We start from the raw sequence: 12,970 nt of genomic DNA, 5'->3' as shown, positions 1-12,970 counted from the left end.
TCCGTGACTAAAGTCCGTCACTATTTCAGTCTCTAAAATCTGTCACTAATTCGGTCGCTAATTTTTGTCACTAATTCAGTCTCTAGTATCAGTCACTAATTCGTTCTCTAAATTATAAGTCGCTAAACCCGTCATTAATCATTAGCCACCATACATTTAGTGACCCAACAATATCAATCAAAAAATCGGTCACTAATTAGTTTAGCGACCGAAATTTTTTTATTAGTGATTGAAAAATCAGTCACAAAATATTATTTTTCTTGTAGTGAAACTTCATAAAATTATAGTTTCAGTTGTTTATAATTGGATAATATTTCTTGAGGCCAAACTCTTCCTTCATGGTAGGATTACGTTCTAAAAGTGTTTGACTACTTCAATGCCAATTTAAGTGATGGATAGCAGTGCATTCAATATTAGTTTCTTAGATATATGCTGCAAGTTAGTCACATCTAAGTTAAATTTCAAATGTTGATGAGAAAAATGCTTAATCTTTGTTCGAGAAATAATTTTGAAAGAAGAAAAAGAGAAGAATAAAACTTATTTTATTATAACACTTATCTAAGAATTTTTAACTGGGAAGATGATATTTTATAAATTCTTTTAAAAAAAATTGATTTGTGTTTATAAATTTTCTTAATTTGAAAGATTTTTTATTATTTTTTCTTTAACTTTCAAATTCTTCTCTTTCTTCTCTCTAAACTTCTAAATAAAATTTTACTGAGCTTGTGATTTAAATAAGATACCTTGAAATTGTCTCTAACACTTTAACAAAGGTTATATGATAATTTAAGATCATTAATGCCAAAAAAGAAAGCTTACAAGAAAAGTGCCTACACTTTTCTTTAATAATTTTTAGATGTAATTTTAAGTTTTTTAACCTTTAATTCTTAAGATTTTTTAATTATTAAATAGAAGTATTAAATATATTTTTGATGTTCCATCAATTTGTTAAGATTTTAAAAATCCTTTAAAAATTTCCTTTGAGATATTTTTTTTCGTTATTTTTATTTGTTGCTTATGTTATTGCATTTTTTAATGTTTTGCTAGATTTGTGAGTGCTCATGCGCTAAACTTCCATCGCCTAGGTAGACTTTACTGATTTTATTTTGCTCTCAGGTGACCTGCAGTCTAGACACCCAACTCACAATGCCTAGGCACCCACAACATATTGTCAAGTGAATTTTTGCATAAATAAAAGAAAAGAAGTGACTTTTGGCATGGAAGTATGGGAGAACTCAAGAGAAAACAAAGAAGAAGAAGCTCTTGGCTAGAGAAACAACTTGGGAACAAGAGGAAGAGGATAGATTAAAGATTCATCTTTTCAATTCTTGATTCTTTATGAATTTTTCAGCACTTTTCTTCTTTGTTCTTCATAGAATGAGTTGCTAAACTCCATAGTTAGGGGAAAATGTTAGGTCTAAAATGGGTGTATTGAGAATGGATTTCTAATGTTTTGATATTGATTTTCTTGGATTAATTGTTCATCTTTTGTTTTTATATGAAAAGATTATGAGTTGTTATTCATGATTAGATTAGGGTTCTTAGAAGATTTAGGAAAACTAAGTATGAATTGGCTTAAATGATAAGTTACATGAATTTTAAGGATTAGGAATATTTCTTGAATTTTGTGTGATATGGGATTGATTTAGTGCTTAATTTATATTTGTCTTGAGATATAGTTAAGGAATTGTCATATTTTATCCCAAGTAGGAGAATTGATTTACCAAGGAATTGGTGTTCATTCACTTAAAATTCTTTCATTAATCTAAGATTTTTAATTTAAGTGTTCTAGAAATTCAACAAGGATTAAGAAAAGTTCAAACCATTCTAACCTCTAGTGTATTAAATCTTGAGATCACTCTTTACTTATTGAAGTCAATATTATTATAAATCTTTGTTTTGCTTTAATTATAATTTTAGAGCTTTTTTCAATGCAAATAGTTGATATTGTGTAAATAGAAATTTGACTAATGAAATATTGTTTGGTAAGTTAATTCTTGTGGGACAATATCCACTTACTGTGGTTATTATTTAAATGATTGGTGCACTTGCTGAGTAGTTATCAAGTTTATACTTTAAAATAATAAATATATTACTTTATAAATTTAAGGTTTAAATAAGTTATTAATCCATAAAAATATCATTTTTTGTAAGATGGTATTAAAGGTTCACAGGGTGCTTTGATGGCCTCAATTCTTTCTTCCCTTAACAAAACACTTTGTCCTCAATATAGCAAACAAGAGCTCCAAAGATTACTATCTCACCCATCCATCTAATCCTTTTTTTTTTTCGTTTTCATGCTAATTAAAGTCTTTTAGAAGCACTTGTTTCCCTTTCACTGAATGGGTAGAATTATTGTGCATAAACACAAGCTATAAAAGCTGGCCTCTTTTCTTGCAAAAACAAGATGAAAATAGTGAATAGTAGTTTCCCTCTATCATTGATAACCAACCCTCTCTATGGAGCTTGAGAAAGATGCAATAACATGATATTGACTTGATTCATTGATCTATAGATGATTCTATCTTACAATCCATTCCATGAATTGATCAAGCTTATGAAGTATGAAATGATTTATGAGATAATTTACCTTAGGTTAATATGTTTAAATTTTCAAACCTCCAAGAAGAGATTTATCCCTTAATTAGGGTACATTTTCTAAGAGGAGCCCTTAATTAGGGTACATTTTCTAAGAGTGAGTATTTTACTAGCTAAAATGATTATGAAATGAGTTAAAAAATATAGACATATCACTTCCTTTAAATGTTCGATACCATGTTCTTGTGGTGCTAAGCAATTCTTCAAATTGTATAGAGAACATGATTATGGGATTTGAGTTCTCAAGAGTTTGAATGAATAATTTTTACATATCTTATCACATATTATGCTTTTCGTTAATTATTTAGCAACATTGTTATGCTTATTTGGACTTATTGATATTAGTATAGATACTAAAGTCTTTACATGTTTAGAATCGATTGTTTGGTTAGAAAGGGAAGAGACACCTTTAGGATAGCTCATGACTTGAAAATGAAGAACGAGGTCAAAGTAGTGGGAACAAATTATGTATTCATTGTAATAAAACTAATCACACCATTGAGTAAAGTTATTAATATAGACTTAAACTCACAACTCACTTCATATAACCTACAACATAGTCTAATTTTTTTAAGCTCTACATGTTATAGAGTAACTTTGGCCTTAAGCCCTGATAAATAAAAAAAGTATACTAATTTTTTTAGTAAAAGATATGCGTTTCTTTACTATTTTTATTAAGTTATTTTATTTATAATTAATTAAAAATTAAATTTTAATATAAAAATATTTTTAAATTTTCTTTATCAAATTAAGATAAGTTAAAATTTGAATTTACAATTATTCATTAATTTTTTAAAATTCACAAATTATTTTTTTGCATCTTTAAATTTTGTAATATTAATTATCATATATTTATAATTTTCATGATAACAATGTTGTATTTATTTTTCTTAACACATTAAATTTTATTTTAAAAAAGCATTTGCTTTTCATTATTCGTTTTGTTTCTCTATTATAATTTTAAAAATATTTATTAAAAAGTAATTAATAAATATTATACTATTTTTTAGTAAAACATATATATATATTGTTTATTATTTTTATTAAATTATTTTATTTAAAATTTATTAAAAATTGTATTTTAAATATAAAAATATATTAAAAAATAAAAAAAAACTCTATCAATTCTATCAAATCAAGTTATTTCATTTTAAAAAAAAATTCTGTCAAGATAAGTCAAAATTTAAATTTACAAAATTTTTATTAATTTTTGCTAAGTTTATAAATTATATATATTTTTTTATAAATTTTATAATATTAAGTATATGTTTATAATTTTTATGATTACAGTATTGTATTTATTTATTTTTTAACATATTATATTTCATTTAAATAAATTATTTTAAGCATTTTAATAATAGATAATTTAAAAAATTTAATTAAAATTTTTTTTATTGTGATTTTTGTTTCTCTACTATAACTTTAAAAAATTTATTGGACATTTTATATTCTTAAGATAATTTTATAAAAATATTAAAATATGAAAATTTTATGGTTAATACTTAAATATATAAAATAATATGTTAAGAAATTATTTATAAAATTTATGAATAAAAATATTAATATAATTTAATATTATCAATAATACAGAAAAAAATTAGATAAATATATAACTTAATTTAATAATAAATTATTATACTTTATTTAAGATTATTTAATAATAATAGTTCATTTTAAATATTTAATGTTATACAAACTTAATAAATTTTTTATCTATTTTAAATAATTTTATTTATTGATAAGTTTAATAGATTATATAAAATAAATATTTTGAATGGATTCTAATAATTTTCTTAAAAATAATTAGCCCATAAATTAGCCTTAACCCACTTATAACCGGGTTATAGCATTTTTTTTGTCTATAGCCTTTTTGGCTCCATGGACTTTTCAACCTCAATCTACATCTGTTGCTTTACTCCAGAAGAAAATATTCTAAGTCTGTTATAACAATCTTAATTATAAGGAGACTTCTCATCCTTAATTTTCCAGCATGGTTTGTGGCATAACTTGTTCTACCCCATCTCCCTCCAACATCGGTAAACTTCATAAACAGTGGCTCCATGATACAGGTGCTGCTGACCACACGTCTTATAACATTTTTCTTTTTCAGTTCTTTGTAATTAAGAAATTCTCATTATTTATCGAATGGAAGTGGAAATTATGCTTATATGCATAGTCCGGTATGTTTATAAGCATCATTTACTACTTTTATAATGCCTTGTAAATTCCAAACTTCAGAGTTAATCTAATTTCAGCTGTTCAATTAACCAAGACTTTCGATTCCTATCTTATTTTTAATTCACTCTTTTGTTTTATCAGATATATAGATTTTCGTCAGGAAGACGACTAGTACAACTAAACAAGAAAATGGACTATATGTGATAGTTCATAATTCATGCAAAAAAATTTATTTATTTTTTATATTAATGTTTTTTATAAGGACTTATATAAAAATTTATTCAAAGCTAATATCACGTCTATTATAAACTTTAAATAATTCAAATAATTAAACTATAAGATAATAACTTACCAAGATATATTCCTACGTATAATACTGGGAAATTTTGAATAATGAGTGAAAGTGGAATTGAGCAATGGCATCTGGAGGTAGAAGACGGATGCGAGTCGTAGACGTCTAGCGTGTTTGATTAGCCTTCGTTTTCTTTGAACGCAGATCTGAATAATATATATATAGGCTACCAAATCCAAACATGCACTTCTTTTATTTTTCAAAGAAAAGTAAAGATGAAGGTTTTTGGAAAATAAACATGATTAACTTCGTGAAATAAGATAAATAATGCAGGTATTATCTAGCACCTGGGTAGATGTAATCAAGGTGAAGGGAGTTTTTGATGAAGTAGCACAGAAATCTGTAGAGATTGTTCCTAAAGAACTCAGTCAATGAAAATTTCTGTTTAACTAACATTGACTCTAAGATGGAATCTAGGAAAATATTGGTTCATTTTAAAAAATATTAGTTATATTTAACACCTTGTTTTTTAATTTTAATTGACACTTATGCTGTCAATTTAAATTTTTATTTTTATGAAAACATCTTGTATTGTATATTTGTTAACGAGTAATTTATTTAGGCTTAAACATGACGTTTGTCTTTATACTTTGACTAAATTTTTTATTTTAATTTCTTCAAAGTCCTTATTATTTTATAATTTTTTATTTTAGTCCTTAATGGTCATGTGCTTAAACTCAAAAATGACAAGTGACAATATTTTAATAGATCAAATCAGTGTTAAGGTCTAAAAATAAAAATTTATAAAAAAGTATGTATTAAAATAATTTTTTTAAAAAACAAATAAAAAATAATTTACTAAAGTATGAAGACTAAAAATATATTGAAGTCCATTATTTATTATTTTCTTTTGTTTTAAATTATAATTTTATAAAATTCTTCTTTATTTCAAGATTTCTTTTTCATCCCAAATTTTAACAATTTATATTTCTTAATTATTTTTTTAATTCTTTAAGAATTTATTTTTCCTAAATCTTTGCGACTATTTATTTATTTAAGTTATGTCAGTATTATTTTTTAATTTAAATACAGTTTTTAAAATTTAAAAATACAGGGCAATGCCTTAAATAGTTTTTAATTAATTAATTAAAAAATTTAAGTTAATTTAGACCTGCTTATAGACCATGGTTAATTCTGCCTATATACTTGCATTGTTATACTTTCTCCTAAGATCACTTTGTTGTATTTGCTGCTTTTGCAAAGAAACTCTATTGTTAATATCATGATGTTAAAAAAAAAAAAAAAACTCTAGTAATTAAGAAGTGTACATATGATGAGCTGATGTATCACTATGGTTTTTGGAATTAACAATTTAATTAAATGATGTAAGAAGTTATTGATGAGCAAGGGGAGAATCAAATTAGTGTGTGCATGTGAAATATCAGTCAGTTGTGCGTCAAGAATTGTAAAATAACTTTTTTTTAAATATGAAAAACTTAATATACCATATTTATATATGGCCGATGATGACATATGCATTTTCAAGATTTAATACAAATATTGATAACCTTGGTTGAGTTTCATTTTATCTGATAGCTGATAATAAAAACTACACAACATAGTCTTTAGGAACTTGATCATGCAATTACTTCTTCATTTTTCTATCTATCAATAAATTTTGGCAACCCGCGCGGCCCCAACACTAAATTCCTTCCCTCAAATTGTAGTCAGGATCGAAACGTGCATGGAGAGGAAAGAAATCTACCGGTATATATGAAAAAAAGTCAGTGAAGCACTCTTGGATTGGCTTCAAAGTGATTCACAACAAAGACCTTCAAATATAGGGTTTTCTGGTAATGAAATAAAGATTATATAACCAATAGGTGGCATAACTTTCTGTCTCTAAGTCCAAAATTTTCTGTGCCAAGCATATATAATAAGATGCTTAGCCACTCAAGGAGATGCTGCGACCTCTCATTCTCATGTGCGTTGCAATAACATGTGCAACAAAACTAAAGCATTCAATATCAGCATGTTGTATATTTACTACATGCACGTTAGCATTTAGTGACTGTTGTTGGCGCAACTTTAGCTACGACACACGTACCTCTCTCATGTTTTTCATTAGATTAATCCAAAACATTTATTGATATCATGTGCAAGCTTAATGCCTATAGAAAACGATCTAGAAATAGAAATTCAGTATTCTGTTCAACTTTTTATAATTGGTTTCTGTTTATGTTAAGATAAATGCTAATTTATCTTTAAAAATAGTTAAAAATTAAAAACAGAATTTTTTTTAAAACAGTGTTATTATTTCACTCTTACTATAACTTTTATTGTCAATATATATGATTTTCACTAAAAAGGAATTTTATTTATTAATTTTTGAACAGTATTTTTAAGACACGTATCAATAAAATCCTTTTATTAATATAAATGTGATCATAGATTTAATTATTATTTTTGTTTCATTTTTAGCGAAATATTCATCTGTGGTATACAGATATGACTAGCAAATTATGTTCATCCTAGCTTTTGACAATAACTTGGTGTCTATAAAGTATTCTGTCAGTGCTCAGAACATGAAAGACGAGATAGATCAATGTACTTTGCATTTGCTCAAAAGCATTGAAGTGATCGGTTAAATAATTTAAAACCTTCATCTTTGATTCAATATTTTATTTACCTGTCGTAAGTTTTCATGTATCTTGAAAACTCAAAGAATCAAACCATCATAATTTATGAAAAGCTGATTCTGTCATGTTTGTCTTACAATTTTTCTTTTTCTTTTTTTCCCTTTATAAATTGCCAAAAGATTAAGTCAAATATACTCCAAACCCATAAACTTTGTTCTTTATAATTTATATCATCACGAATATTACACTTCCTAATATAATTTCATGGGATTACCTGCATCTTCCATCATAACCTGCATGCATTGTTTTATTTTCATTGAGGTAATATACAGTTCTATACAAGTACACAAAACAAAACAAAACAATCGCATATGTTGGTAAATATCTTTTGTATTGAGTACAAAAATTAATTTAGAATTAAAACTCGGCTTTACTCAAAAGGAAACCAGTATGACAATATAATGAATAGCTAGAAACATTATTCCTTATAATTGAAACTATATCGTTACAATGAAAACTAAACAGACGATATCAACATTATAGTAGCTAGGCCGTAACTAATTTAAAGAGTAAATAAGTAACTTATTAATTAGTTATAGAATTATTCACCATTTGCATTTTACTCTCTCCCCCTATATATATATAATTTAAAAAATAAATAAAAGCTAACCCATTTACAGTAATTTACACTAATGCGTAGTCACAAATGGCAAATTTTTTTAATAAATACTATTTTATTTTATTTTTCTCCCTTCATTACGATAGTAATATTAAAAAGATTATTATTTGTATAATATTTTTTTTCATAATATTAATTTTCTCTATCACATCAATTATCTTATTTTATATTTATCTCTCTTTCTTTTTTATTTCTCTCTTATAAAATATAACTGTATAAATATATAAAATATTTACAATTTCCCAATATTAAACCTGGATGAGATGTGTTAAACTTCATGAATGGAGTTTGATTAGTCCTTTAGTAGAATTGAATTGAATTACTTGTTTTTTTTTTTTTTTTTTTTTTTAAGAGTATTAGAACCTGTAGGGTTATTAGCAAGACTCTTTTCACCTCTGGGTAAACCCCAATCCCTATAAATAATCTCTGACTTGGCAACTTCAAATTTTGTCTCCAATCATTTACAACATGTATTTGTCTGATACTCAAACTATAATCATGGTTATCCCACCAATAAGAAACCTACAGAAAGCTTTATCACACAGCTCCCATCAGAGGGGGTCACTACAGTGACTTGACAGAGAAAAAGATGGGAAGAAACTTCAACTTACTGAAGTGGTCCAGCAAGAGATTACTTACTGATTTTCCTCTCATTTTTGGTGCAGACAGAACGGTGGGAACAGAAAAAGGAGAAGATGATTAGAAAGGAAAAAAGAAAAGAGAGCAATAAATAAAAGGATTTTATTATCTTTATTAGACTGAATTTAAAATTTTAAAAAAAGAAAATTTTTACTAAAAATAATATATTCGTTATATTAATGTTATAAAATATAATAAGTATATTTTATTTCATAAAATTTTATTATTATATTAATTTGAATATTAAGATTATTATTTTCCATAAATAAATAAACTTGTCAACGTGGGCAGTGTAGTAGAGGATGAAGCCCTTGTCTGGTACAGAAGCTAGCTAGAACTAGAAGTGCAAATCAAAGAGAAATAATTAATGCCATCATAGGGAAAAATAGGAGGTAAGGAATGGGGTATCTGCAATGGATTAACCTATATGGAACGGTACGGATATATACATATAGGTTGATTTTTCCTTCATAATTGTTAACAAGGTACACTTGCTTGCGCACGTTTTGCACTTTGCTAGGCTTATATTAATAAAAGTGTTGTGCAGTAGGAGGAGTGGAGTTATGGCCAAAACGCCAAATGGGGTGTAGCCACTACACTAATGAAGCACAAGTATAGTAATGCTACCTCTCAGGAAGGTCTACTTCAGTTGCTAAAGTTGTTTGATGCGATTGTAGTCCCAATTTTCTGCCTAGTTTCCTGTCTGTCTGCCCCAAACAGAGAGCATGAGAGAAGAGAGATCAGAGATTCAGAGAAAGGGAGTTGGCCATGCATGGTCCCCTTTTCATATGTCAGACACCTATGAAAAGATTTATGTAGATACTAAGAAAATATATAGTTTTTCTTGCTTTCTGATCTTGTCACTTTATATTAAATGCATTCATACGTAATGCTTTTCACTATCTTGTTTATCAATTATCGTTCACTCAACAAGTCATAAATTAATTTTATGTGCATGTTTGGATTTCCTTTCGTAGTCTCCATATCCATGTTTAATTCAACGCTCCATAGACTAACTTATATACGTTCTAGACGCATGTATAATCCTTTTTCAACTGGCATCCAAACACGCCCTATCTGTCTCAGTTTCTCCAATATCATTTTTACCATGCATGAAATTCTTAATTCAATAGTTTTTCGTTGTGTGAACCTTCTAATAAGAACGAAGAAGCTAACCCAATTTGATTCTGTAGTTGTGAGAGCTTGTGTTGAAGCTTAACGCTAAGCTTGGATCTACCTTCCCAGTTATGCATGAATTTTGATGGTCGTAATTACTTTAATTGATTTAAAAAATTGAAACCGAATCTTATTAAAAAAATAGCTGAGATGAAGAAAATTACACTTCTTAGCATTAGTTTTAAACGCAATCAGAAGAAATACACGATATATGCTGTTGGAAGATCTAGAACAAAATCTTCGTTTCATTCAGAGTAATATATATTTCGACCAACCAACCTTTTTGCATGTAGTACTAAATTGGTGGGCTAATAATAAATAAATTGAGGGATATTCAATCTAAAGTTGCTTAATACATTTTAGAGAAGTAGACTTCTCAAACTCAAGTCAAAACACTTATCTCTCCTTAGTATTAAGTTAAGCTCGTAGTATGAGTACAAATTTAAAATGAAAAATGAAAATCCTAATTAAAAAGGAGTTAAGAAAAAGATAACAATTAGGCTGTGGCACTAAATAAAGCATTCAAGAAAAAAAAAAAAACAAATTCAAGCAACAAAATAAAATAAAGAAACAAACACTTGAAGTTACCATATTAGTTAATGTCAATTTTATGCAATTGCCGCAAATAGAAGAGTTTTAGCGTTAGTTTGAAATAATAACCGGTAAAAATAAAAAATTTAACATCATTTATTATTTAATCACCAACAAATACCTAATAATAAGAAAAAAATAAAATAATCTTACATGATCAAACATCAACCCTAATTTTTTTTTCTAAACTCTAAGCAGAATATAATTGTTCTAACCATTATTGTTTTAACTAAGGTGGCTGATATAAAGTTGCATTTGACTAAAGTGGAGAAGGATTGCACGATTTGCCATCTCAACATAGATATGACCAGCCATAACCATGAATATGTTATTCTCATTGAACTTGAATGTTCTTGCAAAGATAATTTGGTTGCTGCCCCCACAAACATTGTGTTGATTTGGTTGCTGCCTATAAACAAAATCTCAATACGAAGTAGATTTTAGTTTTTGTGGCTAACACCTTCATGAACACTCTGCATCTTAGAAGTCTTTGATATCATATTTTCAAAATTTAGTAACTATTCAAACTGTCACTAAATAATTGCCATAAAATTCATGTCAGTTTTTCTAACGGTGATATATAATCATTGCTATTTAGTTTAGTGTCATCAATTTTAGCGTCAATTTTTAATTGTTAAAAAAATTTCAGAAACAGATAAAATCATCATTAATTAAAAATTTATCTGTTATTAATTAGAATTTTTTTCATAGGGTAAACCTTATGTTGATAATTTAACAACAAATCATAAGTTACATAAGTAATAAGATTTTAATATAAAATTACTTAAAGCATTTTAGAGAAGTGAAGCTTTCACGTTTAAGTGTACACAAATTCTAATACTTTTATATATTCTCATATTAAGGTTAATGTCTTTGGTTAATTAGCATTGTTTATATTGTATTAATTGATCATAATTCATATTGATAAAAATAGACAGAAAGTGGTGGGAATCTAATGAACCAGAGTCCGGAGAGTGTGTTAGCACAATATATAACAACCAAATTAATCAAGCACAACCAAAAGCAACTTATTTAGTGACTTAATAAAACCAATCATATGTGCATACACCCCAGTATTTTTATTTTTTTACCAGTAATTGATAAGTTAGTTTACAACATATAAATGAAAAAAAATTATAAAAGACATGATATATATATATATATATATATAAAATTAATCTATCTGTTAAATTATTTTATATTATTTTTATAATTATATATATCAAATTTAACATTCACACATATTTAGTAAAAATTTAATATTAGATTAAATTTTATTAAAATAATTTTTTTAACAAGTAAAATTATTAATATACATTTTTTAAATTTGTACTACAACATATTATATTATTCGAACAAATACTACAAAAAAATTATCAATGCATAGTATTATTAATATAAACCTTCAAACATTTTATCAATAATTAAATTGTTTATATAAAATTTTTTACTAATAAAATTATTTTCACACTTAATAAATTTTTGTGTGTTAATAAAGAACAATTTTTTGGTAGTGCCTACCATCTTAATCTTTCAAAACAAATTTAATTTAGAATTTAATTTTAATGTATGATGATGATTAAAAAAAATTATACTATCAATTAATTATAATACATTATATGTATAAGTTTTAAATTAATTATTATAAAAGTTAATTATTTTTATTAAAACTATTTCATAATTTAATAATAATATAAAAAATACATTGATAGTTTAATAAAATTTAAATTTAATTAAGTGTTTGATTCCTAAAAATTACATAATCTGACTTAATTTTTATAAAATATTTTATTAAGATATAATTATAATTTTTTATGAATTATTATTTTTAGTCATTTTAATTAATATAGTCTAATTAAAAGCTGACACTTAATAATATTTTAATTAATCACATCAGTTAGAATAATTAAAACTAATAATTTATAAAAAAATAAAAATATATATTATAACATAATATTTTATAAAAATTAAATTTAAATTGTACAACTTTTTTAAACATCAAACTTTTAATTAATTTTAAAATTTATTAAGTACGGCAAATTGATTATTTGGACCAATGGACTTGATAAATAAAAGCTCTGCAACTATGCATAACCAAAATTGAAAAAAAAAACTTAAATAGGATATATGATACTTTAAAAATTGTTAATAAATAATAACAAAATAGTGAAGACAACA

The sequence above is a fragment of the Abrus precatorius genome, unplaced genomic scaffold, assembly GCF_003935025.1.
Source record: "Abrus precatorius isolate BTA unplaced genomic scaffold, Abrus_2018 Scaffold10, whole genome shotgun sequence".
In the NCBI taxonomy this organism is placed as follows: domain Eukaryota; kingdom Viridiplantae; phylum Streptophyta; class Magnoliopsida; order Fabales; family Fabaceae; genus Abrus; species Abrus precatorius.
Note: the sequence above shows the minus strand (reverse complement) of the source record.